This window comes from Eptesicus fuscus, chromosome 13 (genome assembly GCF_027574615.1).
Source record: "Eptesicus fuscus isolate TK198812 chromosome 13, DD_ASM_mEF_20220401, whole genome shotgun sequence".
Classification (NCBI taxonomy): domain Eukaryota; kingdom Metazoa; phylum Chordata; class Mammalia; order Chiroptera; family Vespertilionidae; genus Eptesicus; species Eptesicus fuscus.
The window spans coordinates 10468037-10491007 of record NC_072485.1 but is presented as its reverse complement, the minus strand read 5'-3'; positions in this window follow the sequence as shown (position 1 = coordinate 10491007).

Sequence of the window (22971 nt, the reverse complement as noted above, 5' to 3'; positions counted from 1 at the left end):
ACTTAGTGAAAATAAATGTGATTTTTTTCCTGAGGATGAAAAGATCTTTATGAGGGCAGGAGTATTTTTGAAGAAATAATAGTTTACTACTGATAAAATAAATACTATAAATGTAGTTTTGTACATGGCTTAGAGTAGTACCAAACCAGTTTGACCCACGCATTTCTCTGCCCGTATATCTTTGCCATTTCATGTTTTCTAGGCATGAGAGCCTATAACTGGCAAGTCTTTAGTTACAGTCTTGCCCTTTCAGTATTGCCTATTTTATGCCTCCTTCCTCCACATCAACTACCTGATGACTGATTGTACTGCTGAAGGTAGATGATTGTCATGTTGATCCTAATTATAATATCTTGTTCTAGTGACATGCAAAATCTGTTTCCTGAGTGACCATTCCATGCTGTCTCCCTTTTATTTATTGTGTGCGAGAATGAACTAAAAGGTGTGGACCATGGTTCCGAGCAGCACGCTTCTCCAATATAATTTAACCCTCTTTTAGACATCAACAACCATCACTGATAGGTATTTTGATTTCTGTTGAACTGAATGTACTGCCTTTGCTCCACTGACTAATTCAAGTCCTCCATTCCCTTTCCAGCTTTTCTTTGTGGGGTTTTCTTACCCTAGTTTCTCACTTAGATTTTGAAACCGGAACCGTTCTGATGTTCTCATCTAAGCATGTTTACATGCTTAGGCACTTATACTCGATTAATCTTCCCTTTGTTTATTTTGTGTATGTGTACCTGTGCCTGGCAATTCCAGTTATTATTCAAGGAATATGTGAGGTGGAATCAGTTTTACTAGATTTCAAACACATTTTAATGAGTACATGTGGCAACTTTTAATTTGTGAAATTGGAAACTAGAATTATTCAACATTTGCTATATAATTAGCACCTTTGAGACTAGAGAGGAAGTAAAACCTTAAATTCTTCATGTCCCTAATGAGTATTAAATATTATGCTCTGATGGTGCATGATAAGTCTTCTCGTAACAGAATTGTTTATACATCGCAAGCAGATGTTTGTGCTTAATTTGATGTAATTTGGAGTGACATTCTATGATAAAGCCCAAGATTCATTTCTCTGTCACTTTTTAATGGATACAATATAGGTTTGCCAATATATTTCTAAAGAACTCCCCCCCCCCACATGAAATCTGGTGATGTGTTTTAATTCCTCTTTTTCTATCATATTTAAGAATAAAAATAATATTGTTTGACAATAGAAGGCAGTATATCCAGCTGTTCATTTAATGCAATAATCTATCAGTGTTGTAAAAAGTAGTCCATCTAAATTTTGTCAGCTCTGAAGGTTAGGATGTTTTGTTTTGATTTTCTTCTAAGTTAATAAATTCCAATTAGATTAATCATTTTAATTAGTTTTTATATGACATCATCTCTATATCTTCTTAACTTTGATAATTATTTTAATAATCTTGGTTCATAAATATCTTTTTTAAACCTTATTATGCTTTTACCAGATAAGTGAAACAAACAAAACAAGTCACCTAGTTTAATAAAATAAAAACTAAAAATAAACTTAATCTTTCTAATATTATTCTTTTTAATAATAAGCATTTTATTTCAGAATAATTTTAGATTTGCAAAAATATTGTAAAGTACAGAGAATTTTTATTGTCTCATGCCTAGGTTCCCCTATTAGTAACATCTTACATTTGTATGCACATTTGTCACAACTAATGAGCAAATATTGATACATTAATATTATCCGAAGTCCTTACTTTATTTAGATTTCCTCAGTGTGGTAGGCAGGATAATGACCCACAAAGATGTATGCATTCTAATTTGTTGAACCATGTTAGGTATATGGCAAAAAGGAATTAAAATTGCAAAAGCATTTAAAATTGTTCCTCAGTTGATCTTTAAATAGACTCTTCTGGATTTTCCTGATGAGTTCAATGTAATTAATTATAAGTCCCCACCTCTCTCTTTCACTCACTTTTTTTAGTTGAAAATATAAAATTTTAATTTCCCAAGAAGTACAGTCTTAAGTATTTCATTTCAAAGCTTTAGACTTTCAAAGTCAAATTAATTTGAGTCTTCATTATTAGTGAAATTCTGTAAAATACGTTTCCTTGAAGTTAGAGACTACTATGTGTAAAATATTATCATGTACACATACTAGGCAGGGGACCCCTTTCAGTGTATGTCTTTTATTATGTGTCTATCATATTCCACACACGGGGCTGATGCTGGAAAGAGCAAGAGCAGACCTCTGCCACTGGAATCCCCAGGTGCTGTGGCTGAGGATTGTTGCTTCCCTGGTCTTTATCCTGCAACAGGGTTTACATAAAGGATTGACTTATGGCCTGTCACAGAGTGTGTACTTTGATCAAGACAAGGGCAGTAGAAGTTTCTGGAAGGAAAGGTAAAAGGTACAAGGTCTCTTAAATGGGAAAGAGGGAAGCAGAAGAAGACATTAGCATGATGCAGTGTTAGAACTCAATCCACTGTTCCTGAATTTGAGAACAGAAGCAAGCCCATAGCCTTGTGATTTTTTATTACGCAAGGAAATGAATCCTCCCTTAGCGCTTCCAGTAAAGAGTACAGCCTTGCCAGCGCCTCGATGTGTGTTCAGTGTGACTAATTTTGGACTTGTGGACTGCAGAACTGCAAGAAAATAAATTCATACTGTTTTAAGTCACTGGTTTATGGTAATTTGTTATAGCAGCCATAGAAAACCAATACACTTGATTTTTATAATGACCTTTTTTGTTTCAGGATACATTACATTTAATTATTATGTTTTCCAATATTTTCCTTTTCTTTCTTTTTTTTATACAGTAAAAAATATATCTTTATTGATTTCAGAGAGAAAGGGAGAGGGAGAGAGAGATAGAAACATCAATGATGAGAGAGAATCATTGATCGGCCACCTCCTGCATGTCCCCTATGAGGGATGGACCCCGCAACCCAGACATGTGCCCTTGACCGGAATCAAACCTGTGACTCTTCAGTCCACAGGCTGACATTCTATCCATTGAGCCAAACTGGCCAGGGCCCTTTTATTTTTATTTTCACAAAGGTCAGGACTCCCTTCCCATTTTCTCTCACAGCCTTCTTCCCAATAGTTATCATGCATGGCTGATCCCACTTTGGTGTCTGATTCTTAGAGGGCATGAACTAATGCAGTTTTCACCCCATTGACAACCTTCCCCACCATCCCCCAGAGAGTCTCCAGCCAAACTGATGAAAGCGGAGTAACTGACAGCAGGTCCCATGGTTTAACTGATGCTCCAGATCCCAGCTGAGACCACATCCTTACTTATCTTCATTCCTGGCTCTATCATACTTCTTTTGCTTCTTTTTTTTTTAGATCACTTCACCAATAAATTTCATGTATGTGAAAGTCTGGCTCTAGGGGAAATTCACAGGGGATTGATTGCTATGCTAGACTCACTGCACATCTATAAGCTCCAAAAATATATCTCAGGATAGTAGGGATTCCCCACATCTAGGGAATCTTATCTATGGCCATCCCCAATCGCCTTTGAGTGGATAAGATAATTTTTGCTCTCAAGAATCTCAGAGCCCACTGTAGGAGGAAAAACAACACACCAGATCATTTAAAAAATAGGTACCAAGATACCGATAGACTTGGGTACACTGGTTTGGTTTCTAGTGCATGTCTTAATGGCATTTTTGAAGGAAGTCCACTATGCCCATCTCAAACACTGGTGTGTCTCTCAATTAGGTAAGGAATTTATTTTATTTTATTTTATTTTTTTAAATATATTTTATTGATTTTTTACAGAGAGGAAGGAAGAGGGATAGAGAGCTAGAAACATCGATGAGAGAGAAACATCGACCAGCTGCCTCCTGCACACCCCTTACCAGGGATGTGCCCGCAACCAATGTACATGCCTTTGACTGGAATCGAACCTGGGACCTTTCAGTCCGCAGACCGACGCTCTATCCACTGAGCCAAACCGGTTTTGGCTAGGTAAGGAATTTTTTTAACTTGCAGACAAGAAATAAGTATGAAAGGTCTACTGAATTTATTAAGCCAAGTCACGTAAACATTTTATCAATTGATGAATATATGCAAATAAATTTATTTTATTTGTCTATAAGTCTTGGTTATGGAACTTTTCAGGATAATGGATATCTCTAAATAGAAATAAACTCAAATTATGATTTTGTGCAGATTGGGTCACAATGACTTCCAAGAGTTCCAGTCCCACCCCTCATTCCAAACAATTACCCTTATAGTGCATACTTAATTTATCAATCTTATTTCAGAGGTATTTCTTAATGATCAGTAATTATATCTTTTGAAGATGTATTCTAAATCTGTAGCTAGTGCTATCAGTCAATGAAAATAATAATTTGAGCTTAAAATCTTCAATTTTATTCATGTCATGTAAGCAGAAAAATCAATTTCAAATATAGCAAAAGTATACATTTGGTGATAAATCAATTATTATGATGATATAGAGACTTTATATTTCTCCTAATTTTGACATTCTAGAATCTGATCACCTGTTAGTAATGGATGATGGCATTTTGGGCAAAAACAGTCAAAAAATTTCCTGGAATAAAAAAGCTTTTGATTAATTAATTTAAAGTAATAATGTATATGGATGCTGACATTTTAAATAAAATGTTTCAATACAACAAATTAATTGAGCACTGATTATAAATACAATTATTCTGGGCACTGTGGGGAAAACAAAGATAAATAAAACATAGTTCATGTAATTTGAGGGCACAAAAATATTGAGGAGACTGATTTTGTGCCTGAGATAATCTAAGGTAAATTGTGAAAAGTACTATAATAGAGCTAAAGAAAAATAGTTTTATTGATAACATATCATCTCTCACTGGGAAGAGAGATGATATGTTACATCATAATAGTAGTTATAATGATGTATATTTATAAATAATATATACATAAATACATATGATATATAAATATACATATATTTATGTATATGTATGTAATATACATAAATATAAATATATTATATATGTAATTATATATACATATATATGATATCCCGTGAGAGTGAGGGCTATGATTTTTGTTAAGTGTCCAGTATTTTTCATCATGGAGCAGGATTATCCATGTTTGCTGAATTTGAAAATAAATAGAAAATATAAGCCAGAACTTCACAGAAGATTAAGCACTATGCTACACTCACTGCACATCTGCGGGCTCCAAACATACATCTCAGGTTAATTGAAACTTGCTCATATTGTCAAATAAATATTTTTTATTTATAAGAAATCATGAAGAATTGCAAAAAGGGCAGTCACCAGCAAAAATTAACCTGCTTTTTATCACGCTTTATAAAAATAATATACATGTCATTGTAAACAGACTAAATCAAATTTTTTTATTACAGTTTCAATGAGGGTGGAAATGTCGTGACTTGAGTATCCAAAGCTAACCAGCTGTAAATGAAAAGATTATATAGTTCATGCCTTATATACATTTAATTAATTAATCTTTAGTATTTCAATCAATAAATTTGTTAAGTAGACTTTTACTGAAATTCCTGAATTGAAATTCTATTTCCATTTATGTTGCATTCAATAAAGAAATAAAAGTTTAGCCAAAACATTTTGTATACTCTCTTCTACTGATATTGGCAATGTGGAAATGGAAATATTATTTTACTTTATAAATGATTCTAACAGGAGTATTGAGATTCCAATCCATATACTGGTTTATTTTTATTTCTGTTTTAGGAATTAGTCAATGTAAACTTTTTTATGTACACATTATGTGAAAAGTATTTCTCATTAAATTTCACATAAATATATTTTGTCCAATGAGGTAAAACACTTTAAAATTTCTTATACATAAAATAAAATATCATTCATTTAAGTGCCTATTTAGGCTAGTATAGAGACTGAGAAAAATGGGTTTTACATATGTATTTACATTTATCAACAAGCACTTATTATACATAAATGTATGCTAATAAACATACCTATAAAAGAATAACTCAAGGATTTAATTCTGAAAATTGCTTATGCATAGTTAATTATACACATTCAAAATTTGTTTCAACTTGGGAAAACACTAATTTGTCTAATTGAGCTGAGTTTTATACATTTTTCTGAGAATTGGAAAGTGGTTAGAATCTATGAATTCTTTTGTGTCATACTTAAAACATTATTGTCTTTTAGAAATAAAGTAATGTCTTTATTTTTTACTAAGTTCACCTTCAGTTGTACACTGCTAGAGCTAATAATATAGTCTATTTTAAAAAATGGATTTATGGGCAAACATAGTAAAAATAATCTTTATTTTATTATCTTTAACATATAACTTCAAATATGAATTCTGGAAAGATCAAGAAAGGTTTTAAAGAACAGATATATTGTTATAAACTCAATTCAAAACAAATACTTTTTAAAAGTAGATATTTATTGAAAAAGAATAAAAATAATATATCCAATATCTCTCCTAGTTTAGGTTTCATCATGTGTAAAATAGGGAAGAGTAATAGTAAATTTTATAAGATTCTTTTAAGATGGAATCATGTAATGCACATATTACTGCCTGGGCAAAGCAAGCAGTTACTCTAAGTTAGCTAGTTAACTACTACCTACACAGGAAAGGGAAGAGCACATGTTAGCCATTAGTTGCTTCTATGATCTCATCTAAGGTAAAAGGAGCAGTCACTTTCTTCTCTTCTTCCTGTGTGGGAAGATATTGTGCTAGTACTAGATTTTGAAGCTTTCTGCCCTGGATGAAAAAAAACAAACAAACATTCATTTAGTGTTATGCTAAGTGAAGAAAGTCAGGCACAGAAAGACAGATATTGTTTAGTTTCACTTACATGTGGAATCTAAAAAACAAACAAACCAAAACAAAACAAAAGCAGCTCATGGTACAGAGACCAAAGGAATGGTTACCAGAAAGGAAGCTCGGGTGAAGAGACAGGTGAAACAGGTGAAGGGGAATGTAATCAATAATATTGGGATAACATTGCAAAGTGACAGATCATTACAAGAATGAGTGGTGTGATCACATTGTAAGGTATAAAATTGTCAAACCACTTACATTGTACACATAAAACTAATATAGCCAATATAATCCTACTTAATAATAGACAAATATGCAAATTGACAATACCTCCGACACACCCACAAGCAACGCCCACCATCCAATCAGAGCGAGCATGCAAATTAACCCAAACCAAGATGGCTACAGCCACAGACAGCAAGGTTTCCTAGGTAACAGAGGAAGCCAAGCTTTCCGCCTGCCCTGGCCAGGCCTAAGCCTCCACTCAAGCTACAAAGTTTCAATTATAGCAGGTAAACAAATTCAAACAAATGGTGGCAGAATGGAGCTTGAGAGAGCAGGCCAGGGTTGCCGCCGGCAACAGGGGAAGCAAAGCTTTCTGCACACCCTGGCCGGGCCCACCTGCTTAAGGCAACAAAGTTTCAATTATAACCCCAACACAAATGGCTGCCAGCTTGGAGGGAGCCCCAGGCTTGGCTCCGCTCCAGGCTACAAAGTTTCAATTGTAGAAAGAAAATAAATTCCAGATACCAGGGCCTCCACTTGGGTTTCCAGGGGGCATGGCCAGCCTGCAAACCAGCACAGGCCCCTCACTCAGGCTGCCCCATGCCCCAAGGGAACCCCCACCTGTACCGGGACACCCTTCAGGGCAAACCAGCTGGCCCCCACCCCTGTACCAGGCCTCTATCCTATCTAATAAAAGAGTAATGTGCAGATTGATCATCACTGCAACACACAATATAGCTGCCCCCATGTGGTCAAAGATCCTGCCCCCATGTGGACACAAGATGGCCACCACAAGATGGCCAGCAGGAGAGGGCAGTTGGGAGGCACCCGGCCTGCAAGGAGGGCAGTTGAGAAGGACCAGGCCTGCAAGGGAGGGAAGTTGGAGGTGATCAACCCTGCAGGAGAGGGCAGTTAGGGGTGACCAGGCCAGCAGAGGAGGGAAGTGGTTAGGGGGTGATCAGGCTGGCAGGCAGAAGCGGTTAGGGGCAATCAGGAAGGCAGGCAGGCAGGCAAGCAGTTGGGAGCCAGCAGTCCCATATTGTCAAGGGTACAGGCTGGGCTGAGGGACAAACCCCCTCTGTGCACGAATTTCGTGCACCGGGCCTCTAGTCCTATATAATAAAAGGCTAATATTCAGATCTACTAAACAGTAAAATGACCTGTTACTATAATGCGCACTGACCACCAGGGGGCAGACGCTCAATGCAGGAGCTGCCCCCTGGTGGTCAATGCTCTCCCACAGGGTGGGCCACTCAGCCAGAAGCTGGGCTCATGACTGGTGAGAGCAGTGGCAGTGGCAGGAGCCTCTCCTGCCTCCATGGCAGAGCTAAGGAGCAGCAAGTCGAGTGGTAAGAAGCAGCAAACAGGCGGGTGGTAAGGAGCGATGGGTCCCGGACTATGCAAGGGCACAAGCTGGGCTGAGGGACCCTCAAAGTGCATGAATTTCATGCACCAGGCCTCTAGTAATGTATACCAACTATACTTAAAAATAAAATTTTCATAAGTAGAATTCTAAAATTGCTCCTGAGATGATTATTTTTTACTTTTTATTGTTAATTTACCTTTATTGTTGATAGTATTACAGATATCTCTCTTTCCCACTCCCTTTCCTCTCCTCCTCACAGACCGCCCCCCCCCCCCCCCTTTCTTCACTACCATATTGCCAGTGTCCATAGGCTTTGCCTATAAGCATAAACTTTCTTTGTTTTATCTCTTCTCCACACATTGAGGTATGTCAGTCTGTTCCATGCCTCCGTGCTTCTGGTCTTATTTTGTTAGTCAATTCATTCTGCTCATTAGATTCCACAGATAAGTGAGATCATGTGATATTTGTCTTTCTCAGATTGGCCTATTTCACTCATTTCCAGGTCCATGCATGCTGTCCCAAAGGGTAAGAGATCCCTCCTTTTTACAGCTGCATAGTATTCCATAGTGTAAATGTCCCGCAGCTTTTATATCCATTCATCTACTGGTGGGCACTTGGGCTATTTCCAAATCTTAGCTACTGTAAATAACACTGCTATGAACATAGGGGTGGGATCACTGGGTCAAATGTTAGTTCCATTTTTAATTTTTTGAGGAAACTCCACACTGTTTTCCATAGTGGCTGCACCGGTCTGCATTCCCACCAGCATTTTCTCCACATCTTCACCAGAATTTGTTGCTTGTTGATTTTTTGATGGTAGCCAATCTGACAGGTGTGAGGTGATATTTCATTGTGGTTTTAATTTGCATTTCTCTGATGATCAGTGACTTGGAGCATTTTTTTATAAGTATCTTGGCCATTTGTATGTCTATTCAGATATTCTGCTCATTTATTAATTGGATTGTTTGTCTTCATTTTGTTAAATTGTATGAGTTTCTTTTTTTTAATATTTTATTGATTTTTCACAGAGAGAAAGGGAGAGGGATAGAGAGCTAGAAACATCGATGAGATACATCGACCAGCTGCCTCCTGCACACCCCCCACCGGGGATGTGCCCGCAACCAATGTACATGCCCTTGACCGGAATCAAACCTGGGACCTTTCAGTCTGCAGACTGACGCTCTATCCACTGAGCCAAACCAGTTTCGGCTTTATGAGTTTCTTATATATTTTTTAAATTAACCTTTTAACAGATGTATCATTGGCAAATGTATTCTTCCATACAGTGGGTTCCCTTTTCATTGTGATGGGAGTTTCTTTTGCGGTGCAGCAGCTTTGTATTTTTATGTAATCCCATTGGTTTACTTTCTCCTTAGTTTTCTCAGACCTAGCAGATATATCCATAAACATATATTGCCCCTGTGGATATTTAAGACCAACCAGAAGAAGCATGGCATCACAGTATTCAGCAGTGAGAAAGCACATGGATTAGAAAGACTTGTTGATGGTCCCAAATGCTCTTGGAGGAGATAGGCTGAGACGCTCCTGGAGGAAGGACTGACATGTGATGGGAAACTTGTGAAGAGATACCAGTGGTGGTGGTGGACACTCCACAGCCCTTACGTGCTGTAGATCAGAGTCAGCACAGCAATCAGAAAGCAGAAGGGCAAAGCCAGCGTACTGGCCACACATATGGCTCAAACCAGTGAGCTGTCTATCACTCTTAACTTTCCTTGGTTTAACGGGTAGAACATATCATGTCATCATCTTTCTCAGGCATGAAACTCCCCTAATCCCATGAAAGATATATGGCCCCCATAGCAGTGATCCTCTAACCAACAGCTCTCCTGAAACCATGGTGAAGCTCTGGGGCCTAGAGATGACCCCACAGGCATGAATCCTTGATCCTGGAGGCATCTGTTTTATCCCACATGGGATTGGGGAGGATTTTGAAAGTTAGAGAATGTCCCTAAAGGGAGAAACAGGCCTACATGCTTCCTGATCTAGGCTTGGAGCATCCTTCCTAATGATACTGAAAAGAAAGACACTCAAGAGAGCCAGGCCTCTGAGATGGATACTCCAGGAAGAAACCCTGCATGCCCAGGTCAAGGATATTCTGTGTAGCCTGTCTCCTGACTACTCCAGGGCACTGCCTGTCCAATATCTTACTGGACCAGGATTAGCCTCCAATGGGCTGCCTTTCTTCCTATGGCATCTTCCCTGTGTACTTCCAATTGTCCTTGAGCTGTCCCTCTGTCTCTATAATTTTTAATTATTTAAAATATGCAATATCTACATTATTTTCAAAATTTCTAATATAGACACTTGTATATGAAGCTGAATATCAATGTACACAGATCTTGTGATCATCATTGGTTATTTTCTTAAGGCAGTACTTTGGATGTAAATTTGCTAGATTAACATGAACTATAAAGACTCAGATATATATTAAAGAGGACTTGCATGAAAGTTATAAGGCTTAATTAAAAAAAGAACATTAACAACATCTTTACATTCAATGTATAAATCTTATTTTATTTTCCACTCTTTGTTACTTAAGAAAATATTTCCTCTTTTTACCTAATCACTTTTACTTGGCTTATTAAATTTTCATGAAGTTGTATTTCTGCTTGATATTTTTCAGAAATGTTAGTGGTACTTGTGTGATATCAAATTCCACTGAAATAGTAAAGTAAATGTCACCTAGGCTATTAAACCTTGTGCCCAAATGATGTTACACCCAGTTCTTGGGGAGTCATACAAAAGTTTGAAACTCACAGGTGACCATATTTATAATAATCTAAAAATTATATAGAAACATTGTTCTCAATGAGAAGTATTTGGAGAAAACAAAATAACTTAGAATCCAGCATACATCATTGTTAGAGTAAATAAAGACAAACTATATCTATGTGTACATATTACATGAAGGAATAATGAGCGTATCAGGTTGAAATATATTTTTAAACCTGAAACTCAAGTCTTTTTCCTGTTATACATGCTATAATAAAAACTGTATCTTTTATAAAAATTTGATTGATTTGTGATTCTTTTATTTATAAAAAACTAGAGGACAGATGCATGAAATTCATGCACGGGGGGAGTGGGGCTGTCCCTCAGCCCAGCCTGCACCCTTTCCAATCTGGGACCCCTTAGGGGATGTCAGACTGCTGGTTTAGGCTCGATCCAAACAGACACACTTCTATGCTTATAAATTGCTTAGTCAGTAGACTTTAGGTCATTATTATTTTTGGATATTTTAAAAGTTTGTTGCTATCATTCATGCATTGATACTAATATGTATTGATACTTTACATTCAATAAAAAAATTTTAAAAATCTCTGTACATGGAAATATAAAGATATATATTTTTTTACTTTTACTCCGTGACAAATTATTTTAATTGTAAACACCTTCCAATTATTAAAACCTAGAAATGCCAGATAAAATTAAAAGGGGGATCATCAGGGTGAACACTTAGTTAACATTTCTGCAATGAAGTAAACTTCTCAGTTGTCTAAAGAGAGACTTTTTAGTACTGTAAATGTTGCATTTAGTGAGAAAGAGCATATGTCTAATGTACAGAAAAAGGTTTAAAAGACTAGTGATTTATACTTTAACACACACACACATAAGTTAAGGTACACAGGCAAGCAAGGTAGGAAATATGAAATTAGACCAATGAATAAAGCCAAGAAACTCTAAATTCCAATAAAAAATTACCAATTCAGAGAGTAAAGAAGAAATTTATTTTTTTCCAATATGCTCTGAGTGGAAAATATATTCTTGAGAAACTGGCATAGAAGGAATTCTCCATGTCCTGATGAGTGATTAAAATTTGGTCAACTTAGGAGTAGAAAGAATGAAGCCAGTAAGACTGGATGAGTGTGAGCACAGCACATACCAAGGTGTGGGCAACCACAACAGCCTCCATCTGAACAAAATCCAGGAAATATACATGGATATCTTTGAATATACAATGAAGAACCTCCTTTACTAAACTTGTTTTGTAGAATAAATAACAATGGTTAGGTTGGAAAATAGTGGACCTTGGCTAATGTATTTAAATTTGTCTTAAATTCCTATGACAAGACTTCTGCTTCTGACGAAGATGGGAAAAACAAAACAAAACACACACACAAATACAACAAAAATACAGCACCTCCTTCCTCCTGAAACAACTAAAAACTACATTAAATGATGGCTTACCAAACACTGGGCATCAGGTGATGAAGAAATGATTCTTGGACATGGCAAATACCCGAGGTTAGATCTTTGATTGCCTGTTTACTGCACTAAGTTTCCAGACTATGGTACGAGGAGGAGGAGGAATCCTAGCAATGGTTACTGAACCCCTGAAGGGAAGATCTAGAACTGGGAGCCCAGGGAGACTAAAGCTGCTAGAGTTTATTGGACGAAGCACCAGAGAGGGAGAGCTTCACAGAAAGAGAGCCCCAGAGCTCTGTGGGGGATCCCCTCCAGAGTTGAGCAATGTAATGACCATGTGATAGGAATGTCTGTGAGGAAAACTACCTGAGGCTGGAAAATAAACACCTGAAAGCATTCGCGATGGAGTACCTGGCAGCCACCTAGGCCTGGGATGCTGCCCATTTCCCTCTGCCACACGGAAACCTCATGATTCCTAGGGCCTCGCACAGATACAAGGAAGGATCATTCCTGAGTAGTGAGGAGTAATTAGCCTTGGTTGGGCACTGCTCTGGTCCCCCATTATAACCTTAAAAATGAAACCTGATCAAATAAAATCATCTGTAAGGAATTTAATTGTATTATAGAATAAAGCTTAATGATACAGACACCAGAGTAATATGTATCTATTAATATAAATGGCTCTTGAGTTGGCTTCTGCATTCCTTCCAGCTGGCACTGGCACCAGGCACATACATAGATGGTAATCAATTAACATGACTTTTTATTTCTCATGAGCATGCATTTTTGGAATGAGTAACACCTGGGTTGTCAAGTAAAAATAATAGCTGCTTGATTTAGAACAATTTATTAATCTAGAAAATGAAGATTAAGGTTGTTTCAATGATTAACACACATTGATAAGCTAGTGCTTCACAGTAACCAATCAATGAATAGTACTTGTAATTATAACTAAGGAGTGCAAATTCAGTTAAAAATGTAACACATTCCCAAATTTCTGCCTTCATTTTATAAATACCACAGTTTAAAAATCACAAACAACAGACTTTAATATATTTTTCTAAAGTTGATACATTAAAAAAAGATACAGTAAATATTCATAAATAGTATAATCAAGCGTAACATATAAAAGCAACTATTTATGCTGTCCATTCTACCTACATGATTAAAAGTTGTATTAGGAATAGGCCTTCAAACTCATGCAGTGAAATCTTTAATTAACACATGAGCCTACTTCCCTACTGGAACAGCTATGGAGAGCAAGGATAAGGCAAAATTTATGTGTTCCAAATGTGCTACACTTACCTCTATCTAATTTCCCTACCGATGATATATTACTGAACTTAAAAGTTGAAGCTCAAATTGTACCAGTTTACTTCATAGATATATTGGTAACAGGCAAATCTGAGAAATATTGAGAATAATTTGTTAATGCAAATCCTATTATGTTGCACAAATAAGAATATGTTAAGGTGTTCTTTGTACTTTTGGGTTTCTAGTTATAATGAAACCATGGTTGCATTTTTCCAATAAGTTTTTCCAACCTAATGGTGAAAGGCTATATCCAGAGATCAGTTTCAGAGAAGTTGTGATAATGTGATTATTCTCCCTATGTCCTAATAATATATTAAAGGACAAAAATTGAAGAAGCATTGTGTAACTGGGAATCAGGAGAATGGAGCCTAAGATTGGCTCTCCACCTAAACACAGTGGGGACTTCTATAAACGTTTTCACTTTGGCGTGTCTCAATTTCCTGGCCTGTAACACAATGCTTAAGCCAGACAACGTAGAAAGTCCTCTTCAGCGGTTAACACCTTATGAATATTGTGACCAAGTTACCAGAGTTTATATTCACTGATTTTTTTAGGTTCTGAAAGTATTAGAGATGTAAAATTTGTACATATTTTAATCTAAAATAAAGAAAATCTAAATCAAATCAATAATTTATTAGATATCAAATAAACGGAAGGACTCCACCTACTAGAATCTCAGAAGAGCTTGAAAGCTTGGTGAGCTTGCTGTTTCATGACTTAAAGTAAGTTATCAGCCCTTCTCAGGGAGGGTTAAAGGAGTGCAAATAAAGCTGGGATAAAATTAGACCAAACCTGGGTGTTTCCAGATTTATTTCAGGTCTTATTCTAACCAATTTTCTTCTTTAAATGACAGTATTTTGTGCTATGAACTTGATAATATGAGTATTTAGTTAGCTAGACTGTTTATTATTTGGTACATTGTGTTGAAAAGAAGCTCTTTGAGAAGGTTAGGGGAGAATTGGGATTAATTGAGGACAAGTGTTTGAAGGTGATAAGTGTTGAACTATTTAATGGAACAGAAAGATGGAACAGGGGTGAACTGGGCAACATGGGCAAAATGCTGCTCCACAGAGAGGAGATTTGTAAGAGAAGCAGGGTGAGGAATAAGGTGAGGAATAAGGTGAAGAGGAGACGAGCAGGAAGGGAGAATAGGTCTCGCTTCAGCATTTTGAAGGTAACATTTAGAAGCTAGTATTTTATCTGAGGGCAAAGGAGACTCACTGAAATAGAGACATGACAGCTTCAAGGGATTGGTATAAAAATGATTTAGCAGGAGAGAGAAAGAACCAGAATCTAGAAAGCCAACGAAGAGTAAGTTCTTAAGCTCTATATTTTAGGTAACTAGGAATACTGGAAAAAAAATACTATTAATACTACTAATAATAATTGTAAATCAGAAAGGAAAAAACGCACACACACAAAAAAAAATTAAAATTCTAACATAAAAATGATTATGATCTGGCTGGTAGCTCGGTTGGTTAGAGCGCCATATCCATACGCGAAGGTTGCAGGCTCCATCCCAGGTCAGGGCACATACAAGAATCAACCAATAGTAAAGACTCCATCAAAACATTATTAGACTTAATAAATGAATTTAGTAATGTAGCAGGATACAAAACTAATGCCCAGAAATCTACGGCATTTTTTGTAAACCAATAGTGAATTTACAGAAAGAGAGATTTAAAAATCAATCCCATTTATCATTGCACCAAAAAAAAAAAAAGATACCTAGGAATAAACTTAACTTAGAGGTAAAAGACCTGAACTTGGAAAATTACAGGAAACTGCAAAAAGGATAGAGGAAGATATAAACAAGTGGAAGAATATACCATGTTCATGGATTGGTAGAATCAGCATCATCAAAATGTCCATACTACCCAAAGCAATCTATAGATTCAAAGCACTCCACATTAAAATACCAACAGCATATTTCACAGACCTAGAAAAAACTCTCCAAAAACTTATATGGAATAAAAAAAAGACCCCAAATAGCCTCAGCAATCCTAAGGAAAAAAAAGAACAAATTAGGAAGGATCTCAATACCAGATATCAAGCTATATTATAAAGCCAGTGTTCTCAAAACTGCCTGGTACTGGCACAAGAACAGACATATAGACCAATGGAATAGGATAGAGAACCCAGAAATCGACCCAAACCACTATGCGCAATTAATATTTGACAAAGGAGGCAAAAGCATAAAAAGGAGTCCAGACAGTCTCCTCAATAAATGGGGTTGGGAAAGTTGGACAGATACATGCAAAAAAATGAAACTAGACCACCAACTTATACCATACACAAAAATAAACTCAAAATGGATAAAGGACTTAAACATAAGACAGGAAACCATGAAAATTTTAGAGAAATTCACAGGCAGCAAAATATCAGACATATGTCAAAGCAATATCTTCACCAATACAGCTCATAGGACAATGGAAACTAAAGAGAAAATAAACAAATGGAACTACATCAATATAAAAAGCTTCTTCACAGCAAAAGAAACCATCAGCAAAACAAGAAAGCCCACTGAAACCGGTTTGGCTCAGTGGATAGAGCGTCGGACTGCAGACTGAAGGGTCCCAGGTTCGATTCCGGTCAAGGGCATGTACCTTGGTTGCGGGCATATCCCCAGTGTGTGTGTGTGTGTGTGGGGGGAGGGGGGTGCAGGAGGCAGCTGATCAATGTTTCTCTCTCATCAATGTTTCTAACTCTCTCTCTCTCTCCCTTCCTCTCTATAAAAAATCAATAAAAATATATTTAAAAAACAACAACAAACAAGAAAACCCACTGCATGGGAGAACATATTTGCCAATGTTAACTCCTATAAGGGTTTAATCTCCAACATTTACAGGGAACTCATACAACTTATAAAAAGGAAGATAAATAATCTAATTTAAAAATGGGCAAAGGACCTAAATAGAGACTTTTTAAAGAGGACATAAGGACAGCCAAGAGACAAATGAAAACATGCTCAAAGTCACTAATCATCCCAGAAATGCAAATCAAAATGACAATGTGGTACCATCTCACACCTGTCTGAATGGCTATCATCAACAAATCAATAAATGACAACTGCTGGCAAGAATGTGGAGAAAAAGGAACCCTCATGCACTGCTGGTGGGAATGCAGACTGGTGCAGCCACTGTGGAGAACAGTATGGAGTTTCCTCAAAAAACTAAATATGGAACTCACATTTGACCCAGTGACCTCACTTCTAGGAATATATCCCAAGAAACTAGAAACATCAATCAGAAAGGATATATGCACCCCTACATTCATAGCAATTGCTAAGATTTGGAAACAGCCTAAGTGCCCATCAGCAGATGAGTGGATTAAAAAACTGTGGTACATCTACACAATGGAATACTATGCTGCTGTAAAAAGGTAGGAACTCCTACCATTTGCAACAGCATGGATGAACCTGGAGAGCATTATGCTAAGCAAAATAAGTCAGTCAGAGAAAGATAAATATCACATGGTCTCACTCATTTGTGGAATATAATGAATAACATAAACCAATGAACAAAAACAGAGATAGAGAAGCATTGATCAGACCTTCAAACCTCAGAGGGAAGGCAGGGGAGGGTGCGGGGGAGGGGGAGAGATCAACCAAAGGACTTGTATGCATGAATATAAGCCTAACCAATGGACACAGATACCAGGGGGGTGAGAGCATGAGTGGGGGGTGGGCAATGGGGGCATAAGGACACATATGTAATACCTTAATTAATAAAGAAAAAATATATATAAAAAGGAAAGAGAAAAAATAGATCAAGAGAGATATGTGCTATAAATTAAATATCTGTGTCTCCCTTTCCCCCCCCCCCCCCCACATCTGTTACGTTGAAATCCTAATCTTCAATGTGATAGTATTAGGAGGTGGGGCCTTTGGAAAGTAATTAGCTCATGTGGGTGGAACCCACCTGAGTGAGATTAGTACCCTTATAAAGGAGGCCTCAGAGAGCTTCCTGGCCACTCCCACCCTGTGAGGACACAGCAAGAAAACAGCCATCTGTGAACCAGAAAGTAACACTAAATTAGCCAGCACCTTGACCTTGGACTTCCCAGCCTCCAGAACTGTGAGAAATAAATTCTGTTGTTTATAAACCAAAGAAAAAGTATCAACCAATAAATGCTTAAATAAGTGAAACAACAAATCAATATTTCTCTCTCTCCTCTCAAATCAATACATGAAAAATAAAAAAAAGAGAAGATGATTATTAAGTTTAACAAAATTAAAGTATAGAGGGAATTACCACACTTTGGAATTTGAATAATTTTTGGAGATTATACCTTAGTTAATGAGAAAACTGAAACATAGAGAAACTATTGGAAGCACTCAGTTATTTAACCAGTTATTCACAGATGTATAAATAATATGATCCTTCTGATTCCAAGTTTAATTTAATTTTTATTATGTCATTATCTGCTTTCTTGAAAATTTAATATGACTAAAGCATTTTGGATATTTAAAATTAAGAAATATTAATAACATCATGGTGTTTTTGCCATCTTTTAATAAATAGACAATTTGAAAAACCGTTTGGTGTGTAACATTCATTGCCCCCCCCCCCTCCAAATAAACTTGGAGATTGCAGGAAAAATTTCATGTTATTAATTTATTCATTAATATATGCTTATACCGTATTGTGCTAAGAGCTGGGATTATAACTTTGAGAAAGACTTTGTTTCTGGTCTCAAAGCGTTCATTGGTCAGTGGTGCAGATAAATGGGAAAATAAAAGTTAACGCAGGGTCATAAACTCCACGATAGCATTGTGCACACGACATTTATGCATCTAGAGAAAGGTAACTAACATCATTTTTATAGTCAGAGAAGACTTTCTGGAGGAGAAAATATTAGAAAATGAAGGGCAGGAGCAATTGAGCCCAGGAGAGAGGAGATAAGGGATTTTACCAGGATAAGGACAGTATTGGGATGGACGTGTATCACTGAGGTAAATTACAAGAAGCTCTGGGGGACTGGATAATGGAAAAGGGGGAGTGGGAATGGAGAGTGGAATAAAAGGGCAAAGTTCATTTCATGAACTTCATATGCAATAATCTCCAGTCTATAGCCAGGTGCTACCCAAGGATACTAGGTAAGATAGTAATGATCAGAGTTTTAAGATGCTCACTCTGGTAATGTAGAGAGTTGTTTGGATTCTGGAGGATAGATAGGAAACAGTTTTAGGATCTAAAAGAAAAGCAAAAGAGAGATTTAACTAGGGACTTGTAGGAACTAAGAGAACACAGGAGGAACTCATGACAAGAGAGTTACAAGACTTCCTACCAAGTGAATGCTAGTGGAGTGGGGGAGGTAGAGGTGTGGGCAAGAGTCCTGACTTGGGAGGGGCAGTGCTGTAAAGAGAGAGTGCCTGGTCAACAGTGGTTAGAATAGTGACCTAGTAGAAAGAGAAGGGAAGGCATTATTTTGTTAGGTATTATGCCAGACACTTTGTAAAGGCTATCCTTTTTTTTCTTTATTGATTAAGGTATTACATACGTGTCCTTATCTGCCTAATTCCCCCAACCCCCGACTCTTGCCCTCACACCCCTGTTGTCTGTGTCCATTGGTTAGGCTTATATGCATGCAGACAAGTTCTTTGGTTGATCTCTCCCCCTTCTCCCCACCCTCCCCTACCTTCCCTCTGAGGTTTGACAATCTGATTGATGCTTCTCTGTCTCTGCATCTGTTTTTGTTCATCAGTTTATATTGTTCACTAGAGGACCGGTACACAAAATTAGTGCATGGGAGCTGGAGCGGGGGGTCCCTCAGCCCATCTTGCACCCTCTCACAATCCAGGACCCCTCAGGGGATGTCTGACTTCTGGTTTATGCCCAATACCACAGGGCCTAAACTGGCAGTCGGACATTTCTCTCACAATCCAGGACCATTGGTTCCTAACCACTCACCTGCCTGCCTGATTGCCCCTAACCACCTCTACCTTGGCCCCCGCCACGGTGGCTTAGTCCAGAAGGATGTCTGGAATGATGTCCGGAAGGTCATTCGGCTGTCTGATCTAATTAGCATATTACACTTTTATTATTATAGACTAGTGGACTGGTGCATGAAATTTGTGTACATTAAAAGGAGATTAATTAGAGAAAATATATTTTTTAAATATATTTCTTTTTTGATTTCAGAGAGGAAGGGAGAGGGAGAAGAGATAGAAACATCAATGATGAGAGAGAATCATTGACTGGCTGCCTCCTGCACATCCCCTACTGGGGATTGAGCCTGCAACCCAGGCATGTGCCCTTGGCTGGAATCGAACCCGGGACCCTTCAGTCCGCAGGCTGATGCTCTATCCACTGAGCCAAACCAGCTAGGGCTAGAGAAAATATTTTAATACTAGTGACTCAGTGCATGAAATTTGTGCACATTAAAAGGGGATTAATTAGAGGAAATAATTTAATATTGCTATTTGCCCTTACTCTATAATAGAAGTGTCAGAGATGAAAGAAAATTAGTAAAATGTATATGAAAGCCTTCCTCCTGTCAGAGTCTGGGGCTCACCACAGGACCCAGAGTCAAGTCCCTGCCCACCCACATGCACCTCAAAATCGCATGTGACCGAGACCCGGCGGGCCCCCCTGCATTGGGCTAGATCCAGACCTAGCCAGTACCACCCTTGTCAAGCCTTGCCAGGCAGGGGGCATAGCCTCAGGTCCCTTGGCCTGGCACCAGGACAGGGGCATAGCCTGAGGTCCCCCAGCCCACACCAGGGTGGGGGTGTGTGCCTTGAGGTCCTCCGTCAAGCCCCACCAGGTAAAGTACACGGCCTGAGATCCCCTGTCAAGCCCAGCCAGGCAGGGGGGTGCAGACTCAGGTCCCCTGTCAAACCCTGTTGGGTTGAGGCGCAGCCTGAGTTCCCTTGACCCAGCACTGGGGGTGCACCCTGAGGTCCCCAGTCAAGCCTTGCTGGGAGGAGGGTGCGGGGTGGGGGGGCGAGACCTGAAGTCCCCTGTCAAGCCCCACCTGGTGGGGGGCGTGGCCTAATTTCCCCCGGCCTGGCGCTGGGGTGGGGGGAGCAGCCTGAGGTCCCCTAGCCCAGCACCAGGACAGGAAGCACACCTTGAGGTCCCCTGTCAAGCCCCACCAGGTGGGGGGTGAGGCCTGAGGTCCCTTGTCAAGCCCCACAGGGGTGGGGGAGGGTGTAGCCTCAGGTGCCTGCTGATTGCTCATTAAAGCTCATTACAGGAACTCAGCCTCCGCTGTGGGTGCAGCCATCTTGTGTTACAGAAACAACCCCTCTGCCTGCGCTGTGGGCCACCACCAGCTTTGTGGCGGAGTGACAGTCAATTTGCATATTCCTTCTTTATTATATAGGATTATATTCCACAAATGAGTGAGATCATGTGATATCTATCTTTGTCTGACTGGCTTATTTTGCTTAGCTTAATGATCTCCAGGTCCATCCATGCTGTTGCAAATGGTAAGAATTCCTTCTATATATATTTGGAAGCAAAACTCTATGTTTTAGATTTAAATTTGTATATGTATGATTCAAAAAATTATGCTCCTTCCACTTTATCCTTCTTAGTGATAAGAACTGCATTTGAGACTAGGTAATGTGATCTTAGAGTATCTTACAGAAAATTCTTTATGCAATATGAAAATCTCTGCTTCTTACTTGCATAAAAGTATAAAAAGAAAAAAATGACATGCAAGCCTCATAACAATGATTATTATAGTTTTTTAATATTTTATTTTTTAATGTTCAATAACTTAATTTTGTCATTTAACATTATAGCATAAACAATTTATAATGCTTGCAATTCTTATTTTCCTTTTAATGGGTAGCTCATTGTTCAGAAGTATCATGTTATGATGCCAATATTCAACATACATTGTTGATTTCAATTTTTAGTAATTTATTAGTGTTGTGATGAGATTTCCCCACACCCCCCCTCGCCCCACATACACATGATTTTATGTTTGCATCTCTGTTTATTTCCTACAGCTTAATTCCAAAAGTAGAAATACTGGGTCAAAGAGAATGAGCACTTTTAAGACCCTGTAAATAATCTAGCCACAGATAAAAATAGGAATAGAAATAGAGTTATATTATTCCACACTGTCTACCAAATTTATATTTTTATCAGCCACATATGGAGTGATCATTTTCTCTAATTCTTATAAAAACTGGATATTTCATTTTTATTCTCTGCCAATTTGATGAACAAAACTCAAACCTCATTGTGTTTCTGATGAACTTGCCTTGATTCTCAGTGAGGCAGAATGCTTTATAACCTAATTGTCTATTTGCATTCTTTTATGGATTAACTGCTCATGCACATTGAAAATTCTTCTTTTGAGCATTTATAAAATTTAAACTATATAAAAAGAATCTTTGGTAATGTTTATAATATATTTTGCACATTAACTAATGCACTTACTAAGTTACACACACATTATTGGATTTCACTTGCCTTTTAACTTTATGTTTTTACAAAATATACTTATGTTGCCAAGTTGGTCAATATGTTACATTTTTTCATTTTCCATTTACAACTACTTTATCTTCCATTGGTGGGTACTTAAGATAGTTCTTCTATAAACAAACATTAGAAATTTATTCATATAGTTAAAGTTATTTTTGACTTCTTTATTTTGGATAATTTCACTATTTGATATGCCTGTTTTTATTGACATTTTACAATATGGTTTAGTAGCTGAAAGGGCAAGAAATTCTTACTGATTATTTTAGAACAATGTTTCTAGCCATTCTAAGATTTTCAATTAAAAAAAAATGAAAGAAAGAAGAAATAGGCATGTCTTTTGAGTTTTCCCATATTAAATATAATGTTATATTTTACTTGGGATTTACAAAAACAAGTCAATATTAATAACTGACTTTGATGTCTATGACATATGTTGCTAGAGATTATAAGAATATTTCCCAGTAAAAGAGCCTATGTTTCTAGAGCTTATAAAACATCTTAATAAATTTGCCAAGATAAAGAATGCTAATTGCTTTCTTCTTAGTTTTATTAGCAATTAAGGTTTTAAGTGTTAAAAACTCATAATGGGAATAACTTGAGGTGTTTCAGAAGGGTAACTGGAACACCTCAGAAGATTTGTTTTATGTTACACTAGAGGCCCGGTACACTAATTT